The 11,650-nt window shown below is 44.4% G+C and overlaps 1 pseudogene; it reads right to left on the reverse strand.

The window, feature by feature from the left end:
- Window positions 1-591: 591 nt before the first annotated feature.
- Window positions 592-3,512, reverse strand: LOC106738228 (probable ATP-dependent RNA helicase DDX5; annotated as a pseudogene).
- Between the last annotated feature and the right edge of the window lie 8,138 nt (window positions 3,513-11,650).

The raw sequence follows: 11,650 nt of genomic DNA on the forward strand, positions 1-11,650 counted from the left end.
ATTAGAATTGTTGCAACTACGATTGCCTGCGCTGTATACGACTCTACAGTGTAAGTAAAGCCATCTCTGTTTTTTCCAATTGATACGTGTCTCATCTGTGCCTAATTCCGCTCCGGTGATAGAGAGTACCCATCTGCCCGTCACGGGATCGCAGCCGCAACCCCAGCTAGCGTTCCCAAGGATTCCTGGTCCTCCATCCCCCCTTGGCCCCCACAGTATCCTTTAATAATGGCCCCAGATCCTACAGTTTGCAACAGTAATTGTTTGGCCATGAGAAATTTCTGTTCAACATTACAGTATTTTTAAAGGCCCTGTCCTATCCCACTAGGGCTAGGTGGCTAACCTCAAGTTATCCCCTGTTCCTACCTGGAATGGGGAGTAAGTGACAGGGATCAAAATAAACACATGCACACAAACACACACACATGTTTAGGGCTTGTATTCTTGGGATACTCAAAGGTTGTGCCTAGCTCTTCTATAGCATTAGTCATCTGCAGACTTCAAAGAACTTTTCAAGGGAGGTCGATGTTATTGTTTCTTTTTATAGATGAAGAAACTGGGTCTCAGAAAAGTGGAGATAGTTGGCTAAGGTCAATCTATAAACCAGTGACAGAGCCAGGGATGTACATATTCCTTCAAGAAGTCTTCAGCAAGCTGCCTGACTTCTTTGGGCCATGTTGCACTCCACATCAGGTTTTGCCTATCAGGTCTTATCTGATCTACAATTTTTCTGACTGAGATTCAAATCCCATGTCAAGCATTCTGTCAGCTTCATCAAGCACAAGGTAAGTACACTTCCTGAGATTGATCTTCCCAGTTTCTAAGAAGTCTATGAGCCTTTCAGGCATCATAATCACCATACCTCTTTCCAAGTCACGGATCTGTGGTCCTTTTGAAACACCACCATAAATACACTTGGACTTCAAACGACACGCTCTACTATATTCAGCAGCCATTTGCTGCACTTGTTGAGCCAGTTCTTGAATTGGTGCCAGAACAAAACAAATAGGTCCATCTCCATGCTTTAGGAATGGCTGATGATTTATATGCAGTATGGCAGGCAACAAGTAAGACCGTGTTTTCCCTGATCCAGTCTGTGCTACTCCAACCATATCCAATCCACTCAAGGCAACAGGTCATCCCTGGGCTTGAATAGTAGTTGGTTCAGAAAAATTCTACCTCTGATTTACCTCCATAACATTTGCAGGAAAGTTAGCTTCATAAAAGTTTATGAGCCATTTTGGATAGGTATGGTCCTTAACTGTAATTTCTTTGCTTACTCTGTATTGTTCAACTTTTTGTGCAGTACGCCTGTTACATAAATTGCCAGTTGCTCAAATCACAAGCAAGACCTTATGAGGGAGGAGAAGGCAAGATGCTGCGTTTATTGATTAAGTGCTTAATACAAATACACACTGTGGGAGGGGAGACAGAAGGCCCCCTCCCAGCATGTATTGCTTGATGAGCCCCAATACTTACCACAGGGGCCAGGATGAGCGGCAGCTGGGGGAAGATGCCGATGCAGGCTCGATGGCTCCGCAGCTGCCTGATCCTGCGGATTGGCGATCTGTGGGGGTGGAGCCTGGGAGTAGCACGGGTTGCTCAAAAGGCAGCTGGGGAGACACCCAGCTGCTGGGAAGGAGAGATGGAGGCTGCTGGCATGAGGCGGGCCAGGGAGCCAACAGAGGAGCAGCGGGATGCCAGCAAGCAAGGTCAGGATGCCAGCGGAGAGTCCTGGATGGTGGAGTCTAGTGGAGAGGAGCAGAACGCCGTCAGGGAGAAGCAGGACGCCAGTGGGGAGCCACAGGCGGTGAAGCTGGGTAGGAGCGGAGGAGCAGGGCTTAGGGCAAGAAGCCCCAGTGTCTGACAGGGCAGCTCGGCAGAAAAAACCCCAGGGTGGAGCTCAAGGAGCTGGAGTTGGCCAGAGAGGCGCAGCAGGGAGAGGAACGTTGTCCCCACACTCGCGGACGAAGATCAGGCTCTGTGGGAGCAGCCAAATACCCTGGTGGGGAAGGGCAGTGAGTGACACCAAGACTTGGTGGGCAGATGAGTGAAGGAAGAGGAGCAGGCAGCAACTGGCCCAGAACCTGGCGGGAAAGGGGCAACTCCCACCCATTGGTGGGAACAGGATTGACTAGCTCCCAACCTGTGGGCCCCCTGGAAAGAGTAAGCGGAGGGATCAATGTCAAGTCTCTTTCTCTCCCCAGGGAGGCAGAAGGGTCCGGGGAGCCGGAGTCCCCTGTACTCCATCAGTAGACTGCTAATGCCTTCACAGGGAGTGAAGGACCTTTTGAGTTATTGTCACCCCAGGCTGGGGTGTGCTTAGTTTGTCCGTGGGTTGACCTGAAGATTAAGGATCAGTCCCGTGGTGATTAATAGCCGGACACCCTACCCCGCTCAGGGTGAGCCTCGTGGGTGAGGGGACATCACACCGGGGTAAAGTACAAGGAGGCTGAGCTCTCCCAGGCTGTGGATGTAGTTAGGGTGGGGTAAAGGGGAGGTTTTGGAGCCCCATGAAGAAAGACCCAGGCCTGCAACCCCACTGGGACCACCTACAGGGAACTGCCTCCCCCATCTATCAACATCAAAGTCATGGCAGGAAAGTAGGGGCAGTGCTCAGAACCATCTAGGAGGCCCTAAGGTGTGGTCTCATTCTGACATCACTAGGGAGGAGGGCACCAACCAAGAAGGGGCCAAAGCCATACAACACCTATCAGTGACACACACACACACACACACACACACACACACACACCCCTCCACATTCATACATCAGTTTCTGTTCTGTGCTGGTATACATTACCAGTCTTATTGGTGCTCAGATCAGCTTAATGGCCAGCCAAGTTGATCTGAGTGGGAGCCAGGCTCTTGCCGGTTCATCTTGTTAAACGAACCAATGCTCCAGGATGACATGCAGAACAAGACCCAAAATCGATATGTCTTGCCTCATCTTTTATAGCCTTGTTAGTTCACCCAGTCCTCTGGGCTTTTGCTGGGTTATCACTGTGTTCTTTCTTGAAGGTTGATTGCCGTTGTTCTCTCGCTGTTCTAGGGCGGATTTTTCTTGTTTGGTCTCTTATCTGTCTGCGTTCTTCAGCCAGTCACCAGCTGATGTTTTCCTTTTCCACAAACACACTCTCACCCATACAGCAAAAGAGCAAAAGGTTCAGCGCTTATGTCAAGCTACAGACCAATACAAAATGGAGTTTCTTAAGGCAGAGAAAAACTCAAGAAAATACATAAGATTAAAACAATAGGCAAAAGTCTACTTCCATGTTATTTATCTAACATCAAGCTGGTATTTATGTTTTTTGTATAACATGCCTAGCTACATTGGGATGTTCTTGATAAAAATTCTTCTCAAATTTGGGCAATTCATCCAAGTTCCATTTCTTTTTGGTAAGTTTCTCCCCGGGGTTTCCAAACTTCTTCCTGGTTAGTAGGCCACCTCTACTTCCACCAAAGCGAGGGGCTCTAAACTCTTGGTCCCCATCGCTGGAGTACCTGGGCATAGTGGTGCTGCTGCAGGAAGCAATTTTGCTGGTTAACGGTGACATCAATGGAGAAGAAAAAGATCCTGGTCTGCCAGCGGGGACCAATGAATGGGGAGTGTCTGGCCGGCCGGATGCCAGTTATATAGCTGGCGCTGTGAGGCATACTGGGAGCCAGCTCATGAGAGCCAGGAATATAATCAGGTCTCCTGAGTTCCTGCTCAGGGTTTTTTCATGGATGGGAATTCCTGGAGCTTCTGCTCCCATGTGTCTTTCAAAAGGGCCTCATCAGCTACAAGGCTGAATGTTTCCACAAAGCACATATTTCACACCATCCTAGTGGTGTTGCCAAATATTGTGCAGGGGAAATATGTGCTGGAAGGGACTTGAAGGGTTGTCTTTTCCAACCTCCTGAACAGATGCAGGGTTCACTGTTCCTAAACTATGCCAGACTGATGTCTGTCCAGGTTTTTTTTTAAAACCTCCAGTAAAGGCGACTCCACACTTCCCTGGGCAGCTTGTTCCATTGTCCTACTGATCTTACAGTTAGGGAGCTTTTTCTGAGATCTGATCAACCATAAATCTGAATTGCTGCAGTCCATTGCCTTATGTCCTGCCCTCTATGGCAAAGGAGAACAATTTTTCTCCTCTTTCTTCATGGAAACCTTTCAGATATTTGAAAAGTGCTGTCATGTCTCCCATTAAGCTCCTTTTCTCTAGGCTAAATATAATTAGTTTTCTATCTATACATAGATTGAAAACCATATAAATAGATGGATAGATATATACCTGCTGTTGTGATGCAGAGGATTTAAAATATCTGCCTTGACATTAACCTAATTACACACCCAGTATAAAGCAGCAAGCTGGCCCACGTCCTCTTCCCATCTGTAATCCATTCTTTCATCACCTCCCACCCTTTGTCCCAAATGAATACAACTTGATCCAGAAGAACATAGTTAAATGCAGGGAGGGAGAAGTGTATATAAATAAATGTCACTACACCATAGTGCTCTGGCTGCCATGCCTTATATTGCTGTTGCTTTCATTTTGTCTTCATTCCAGTCTCCTCCTCTTATTGTCTCCCATTGCTTCTCTGTTTCCCACACTTCCCTTTCTTTCTCCTCCTTCGTGTCTAGCTTGTTTTCTGTGCTCCTGTGACTGCACTTTTCTCCTTGCAAAATTATCCTTATATTTGAGAAGGCAGAAGAGCATCATCCCTATTCTGTTCTGCTTCTACCTTGGCCCATTGTCTCTTTCCTCTGTTCTGTTGTTCCATCCCTTTTCCCGCCTGGGTCTGTTGCCCTTTCCTCTCTTTCTTCTTCCTCTGTTTTGTTTTTACCCCTGGCTTTACCTCACTTGCTCCCCATGGGTGCTCTTCCTTGCTCTTTCCTGTTGCCCTCTCTCTCCTGGCTGTTCCTTCCCCTCCTAATGGCATTCTCTCTGACTTGTTCTCCTTTTCCCCTCCTCCTATGTGCCCACCCGGTCTGTCCATTCTCCCATTCTTTCCCCCCTCCTTCCTTTTACTTGTTCCCATTTGTTGTTGCTCCAGTTCTATTTCCTTTTATCACAATGACTTGGTAAGATGCCCCTGTGAGCAGATCATTTTGCATAACCAGACACCCTGCTAAAGAAAAGTCTTGGTTTTGGAAAACTACAGTTAATGGACATGTCAGAGTCTGGAATGATGCATATTCCTACATAAGGAAGATTCATTTAAACAAAGGGAGCCAGTGTAATGCATTCTTCACATGAGGCTAAATTATACATTTCCTCATGAAAATTGTTGTTACTTTAAAGTTGTTCAGGTGCACTTCCCATTGATCCAGTCACAGAAATTCAAGGAAATTGCCACTGCAGTAGTCTTCATTACCACACAGAATGACCTATATCTGCCTGCCTTCCCATCCAGACCTCAAAATGTCCACATACAATCACAAACTATTTGCAGCAGGCTACCTTTCATGTCCCACATTCATTGTTCCTGATTTCACAAGCAAGTGTGACAGTTTAAACTCAGCCTCAGGGGGATGAAATTATAGAAATGACAGACACATTTTCCCCATGACAGACAATGTGTTCTTACTGCAAGCCCAGGTAATAGTCAAGTCCAGGGTGTCTGAGTGTGACTTAGACTAGGAATTAAATGTATGCATTGTGGGTGCTTGCTTGGAGGAAGCTAGAGACTGTGCCCTGTTCCTAGGCTGGGTAGTGTGTAATGCACTGATAGGTAATCCATCAGCCTGTGAAGGAGGGGAGATGCAGCAATGGCCCTAACAGGAAGTCTCCTTTTGCCAAAGAGCCACAGGAGGTTTGTCTAGTGCAGTGGTTCTCAATAGTTTATACTCCAGGCATTCTTCAGAAAATACCAGCTCTTAGCTTTTATTTGTTTTTTTAACTAGAGAAAAGCAGTAGTTCAATTCTTCTGTTGCAAAGGGCTCAGGAAGGCCACAACGGGTCAGAATGTGTTAAACACTATGGATTCCTATCTTAAATCGCCGGGTTCATCTTTTGAATCGCTTTTGCATACCTAACAGTGCTAACATTGTGTGCCCCCTATGTGGCACCCTTGAAAGGACCTCAAGGCACCTAAGGGTGCTGCAGCACCTTGGTTGAGAATCACTGGTCTAGTAGGCAAGGCTCCCTCTACCAGGTGCCCCCTTCCCACCTCAGCTCGCCTTCACTTCCCTGTAGCACAGGGGAGCCCCACAATTTGGCAGCAATATCCCCACTTATTCCTTCATCCCCTCTAAACTCTTGTATTCCCTCCACTTTCATTCTTTAACGCATCTGTAGTCCGAAGGCTTCAGTGACTAACAGTGGGCATGTCTATGCTTTCATTAATGGGCCTTAGATATTGTGCATTTAGTTTAGTACTTCCTTAATAAAGTACTAACTAAATATACAGTACCTAAATTTACTATGCAGTAGCACTGGCACACGGTTATTTAGTGACACTTACTGCGCAGTAGCCTAATTATACTGTGCAATAGGCTATTAAGATGGTTTTTGCCATGACATGCTATTGCACAATGTTATTTGGCTAATTTGCAATAAGCATCTCATGGAAACGTGCACTCTGAGAACAAAACAACTGCTTTCTGTGCCTTCTGAGAAACTTAAAGACATAATACACGAAGCCAGGACAGCTTTAAAAGACCAGAGGCTGGACCTAGAGCTAGTTGAGAAGTTGAACTTCCCAGTATCAGACGGTAAAAGGATCTCAGTTAAAGAGCTCATTGTGTTTTATGGGGAAAAAAACAGTGCATTGGCTAATATTTTCTCCTAAAGGTCTCAAAGTTAGGCATGTGTTTAAATACCTTTCTGAATCAGTGGCTATCAGAATATGATTAGGTGCCTCAAGGTCATTCATTTAGCAGATTTCCACTGGAGCTGTTTACAAATGTGGAAATTGCTGGATTTGGCTTCATAAAAGATAGAAAAATTGGCAGCAGAAGGGATTCTTAAAAGGGCAAATTAAAGCAAAGGAAAGCAAGGGGTGTGAATTAAATTATCTGCACTGGAGTCTTTTCCTTTCTGAGCCTGCAGTGAGTGGAAGGGTATTTCCTGGGGAGAAGAATGTCACATTTAGAAGTGTCTTTCCTCTACTAACACAGAGATGAAACTCCTGCAAAGCTGAAATTTGCAGCAGAGAACAAAGTTGGAGCAGAAATGAGCAAGCAAGTTTTTCCAAATCATGTTGTTTCACATGCATCGGCGTAATTCCTGCAAAGGAAGAAACATGGACTTACATAATTTATTTATCCCACAGTTCAGAGACTGTTTTGGTCATTGCCAGAAAGATTTCTTTTCGTAAACCTGTTTATTGATTTTTTTGCATGAGAAATAGTTTTTCTGTATGGCATTGTCACTTTCCTTCTCTGTAGGTCAGAGCTACTTGAGACAGAGCAGAAGCTTTCTACTGCAGGGAACACTTTGAACTACTTTCGAGACAGTCCTTGGCCAATCCTGGCATGGTGGCCTCAGCCTGCAGACAGAGTTCCTACTCCAGGAGGACAGATCAGCTTAATGCAGGGTCCTTAATGACAGACAGGGGGGTACAAAACACAAATTCAAGGGAATGCTTACACCTTTTCTTCCCAGAAAAATACTCTTGCAGATGATCTGTCAGCCACTACCAGAACCTCCTGGGGCTGCCCAAGCAGGCCTGAGACTCACATTTCTCGTAGACCTGAGAAACCAGTATCTTTGCTGAGACTCCCATCCTTCACAGACAAATTATTCCTGCCTATCACTGTCACAGCAGTAGAACTTGGACTGGCTTAGGGGAGGGGGAAGGGTCGTACAATAATTCCCATCTGTAAATAGCACATATTACACAAAAAATGCCTGTGTGTGTGTGGCCTTCAGGTCCTCCCAGCCTCCTGCTGTACAAGTGGAGACCAGATGCTGCCTCCAATGATGGGTTTGGATCAGTTTACCATTCAGTTTATGTTTTCAAGACTATTTTATCAAAGAAAAGCCAAGAAGTGTAACATAAATTTCTCTGTGTTCCCAGTTCCTCTGAATCTGGCGGTGGAGTCGTGATCCTGTATTTGTTGGTTTCAAGTGTTTTGAAGATCATAAAAGAACCTTTTTCAGAACATTTCACCTTTATAGTCCTTGAAGCTCACAGGTGTGTGTCAATGAGAGACTCCGTGTGTGTGTGTATATGCATGCACATGTGTTGTAGATATCCAAGACTCAGAGCCTTGGTAAGGTATATTTCATATTTGTTTGTAGAAAAGGGTGAAAGTTTGGGTTAAGAGGTCATTCTTAGTGTTCCCGGTTAGTTTCACACAGCCTCAATTTAGGTGTCCAAGGGTCTCCTTCTGAGAACCATTCCCAGGGGTTCATATTTTCAGAAGATCTATGCACAAGCTGCACAATTAGGATATAAATCAAAATATCCTCAAAGCTCAGGTGTTTTGGATCTGGGCTTTTGATACTGTTTGTTACACAGTGAAGGACTAGCTTCTGGGTGTTGACTCTGAGATGCACTTCCACTGAATATGGGGATGTTCAGATTTGGGTGTTTGGGTTACTTTAGTAGAAATACTGGGGCCATTTGCACATTTCAGACCCAAATACTCAGTACACATGAAAAGAACATGCAAGCATCATGTATGGAATGTGCAAGAGTGTCCTTCCCCTGAGCCAGTCCTAGCATGTTTCTTGCCTTAATCCTCCAATAATAACTTATTTTTGCACTAAGGCTCCTGTCACCAGTGAGTGAACCTTGCCCTGTTGCTGCGGTGGCCCCCCCTGCTCTTGGGGTCAGGATCTGTGGTGGTGCTTCAGAGGCATTCTAATTATTAGCAAAATGCAGCATCTCTGTGATATCCCATCAGTCCAGAGACTCCATTCTAAGGGCAGGAAATTCCCATAATTAAAGGGTTTGCTGATCTCTCCCTCTCCAGAAAACGACATTTACTAATTACATCATTTTGATGTATATGATACCCAAACCAAACATGTTATAAATTAGCAAATGCTCATTTGTTTCATGAAAAGTATTGTTCTTCTTTTATTCAATGACCTTTTTGTTCTTCTACATCCTGGACCAATCAAGTGCCTGGGCAGTAGCTGAGTCCTGAGCACAGACAATAGCTTATTCCGTCTATTCTGTTCAGATGACTGTAGCAATAGGCAGTCACTTTGTCATGTGGAGACTGGAGGTTGTTTAAAACTGTTTTTCCCACCATTTAGAGAGAGTCTGAATCCTGAGAGGAAAACCCTGTCATAATAATAATAATAATCCAGAAGTTAGAGCTCATTGAAGTTTTCTCAGCTTTATGATTTGGGTGGGGTTGGAATGCAGCCCTCCCTGGATGAGGCACCATTTAATTTTGGAGGTATAGTATGCACTGGCATTTTGTGTGTTTCCGACAGAAGTTCTTTCAGTGACTGTTCTCGTAGTCTGCACACCAAACATGTAGTCCGCGCTGATGTAAGGACTCCAGGATCTGACACTGGTGTGACCGTAATGATGTAGAGTATAAGCTCTCTCAACCGGGAATGTCTTTCTATTGCATGTGTAGAGAATGGCCCGGCACAGTGAGACTCTGCTTCTTGATTGGGTTGCCTTTGACCTGTTGTCATTGAAAGAAATAATCATGGGCCAGAGTCTTAAGACTGCTTCAGTCTTTTGGCACTGCTCAGACAATGCAGAGCTGTCTCTCACTTTTGTGAAATTGGAGGGGCCAGCTTCTGCATCAGCCACCTAAACCTAGTGCTGGAGGTGCACTGGGGAGAGTGTGGAGGGGCACAGGTGAGGTGGGGAGAAGCTCTTAGGGATCTTATACCAATGGCATCCATTGAATCACCCCATGGCTGCTCTGACTCACACCCAGGCTGCAAATGTTCTCTTCTGCTGAGCTGAGTTTGGATGCTAGTGCGAACCAAGCTCTGGAATATTACAGATGGAGAAAATGAAATGCAGGAGACCTGAATCCCCACAGATTTAGACTTCATGAAGTCTTTTTGCCCTGTGCATATAGTGTACAAATTTTTCTTGCAGTGTAAGAGGTTTCTAGTTTGCCAGCCCAGTTTGCACCTGTGTAAATGATGACATACATTGTAGGTTCAATTTTACTAAAGAATCAGCTCCAGAGAAGTGAAAATAAAAGACTCAGAGTTGTACGCCACACTGGTACCAGTGCTGACTTGCATTCCTATCATCACTCAGCTAGGCAGGAGTACCAGCCACAGACCACATACAGGCCCTGAGTACATGGAGTACAAGTTTGAACCAGGACTTACAACTCAAAGCTGGAAGGGAACTTGAGGAAGTAGTGGGCACTACACAATAATATGATAGGAAGTAACAAAAGAATGGGTTAAAAGAATACAAGTAAACTAAGTCATCATTTATTTAAAGGAACACAGAGGACCTACTGTGCTGCAGACATTCTTCTTCTGACTATTGCAATATGAATTAAATGGGAGTTGCCTATATTAACCGGCACTAAGATAGAGCCTAAGGATTTCACTGGCATTGTCCAGTAGGCATCACACGCAGTCCTTCCTATGAATCCCCTTGGAAGCTAGTATGTACTGTTCGAAAGTGTTTATCTGCCAGCTTTTAAAAAAGACGTCAGAATATTTCCCTCCTTATTTATGCTCCATCTTTTCTCACAGTCCAGTTATTTATGACATCATCACTCCTTCCTCCTCAGCCCCAGACACAGTGTTTCTTTGGCTACAATTTCCTGAACAAGAATTTCCAGTTTGCATTGTTGAGAAAAAAAAAGTGGTGGGGAAGAGGGGGAGGAGAGGGCTTTGCTTCTTGTGGAAGTATTAAATGAGAAACACAGATATGGCAAACTCAGACACACACACACACACACACACACACAGATACACACGCACGTGCACACAAATAACAACCACCAAGGTTTTTATAATTAATTTAAAATCTGTTTAGAAAAGGGTTCCTTTTATGTTGGACTGGCTCTTTAAGTGGCTCAAGAAGTATGAAAAACAGGAAATCAAACTGCCTCATTAGGAATTGACTCCACTCAGTAATTAGTAGCTAGAAAACAAAACAAGGAAAAGCAGGTGGTGAGTGAACTCCAGGCAGGCAACTATTTTATGACTTCAGTGCTCATTAGGGTAACAAAATGGTTTTTTTGAAAAATGCTGCTTCCATGGTTAAGATGTGTGAGAAGCATGATTTGAATTTCTACATGTTTAATGGTAAAGTGTGCTTGCTTGAAATCAGCCTTTGAGTTTTGGCTGATCTGTAGTCTGGAGTTTAATTAGACAGCATTTTTCTCTATTTTAAAAGACTCTGTTCTTTAACATCCACTGACCTCCTGCTAAAATCAAGTTAAAAGTAATTAGTGAGTGATACCATACTTTGCTGATACAATCAGATGAGATAACCTCAGACAGTAATATCAATTATAGTTCCTAACAATAACCTGAGCTAGGCAAAGAATGCAAGCCATTTCCAGCAAATATCTTTTTTATACTTTGAAATGAATTGCATCATGCTAGAGTCCTTTTTGGTGTTTGCTTTCTGTCAGCACTTCCTTGATAAGTGTTTTACTCCCACATGATTCTGCAGAAGCTACGTTCTAAAATGCAATGCACAAACATTTGCAGAAAATGAATTTTAAATATGAAACTGCAGATAGACATGTTAGAGGTGCCTG

This window comes from Alligator mississippiensis, chromosome 2 (genome assembly GCF_030867095.1).
Source record: "Alligator mississippiensis isolate rAllMis1 chromosome 2, rAllMis1, whole genome shotgun sequence".
NCBI lineage: Eukaryota > Metazoa > Chordata > Crocodylia > Alligatoridae > Alligator > Alligator mississippiensis.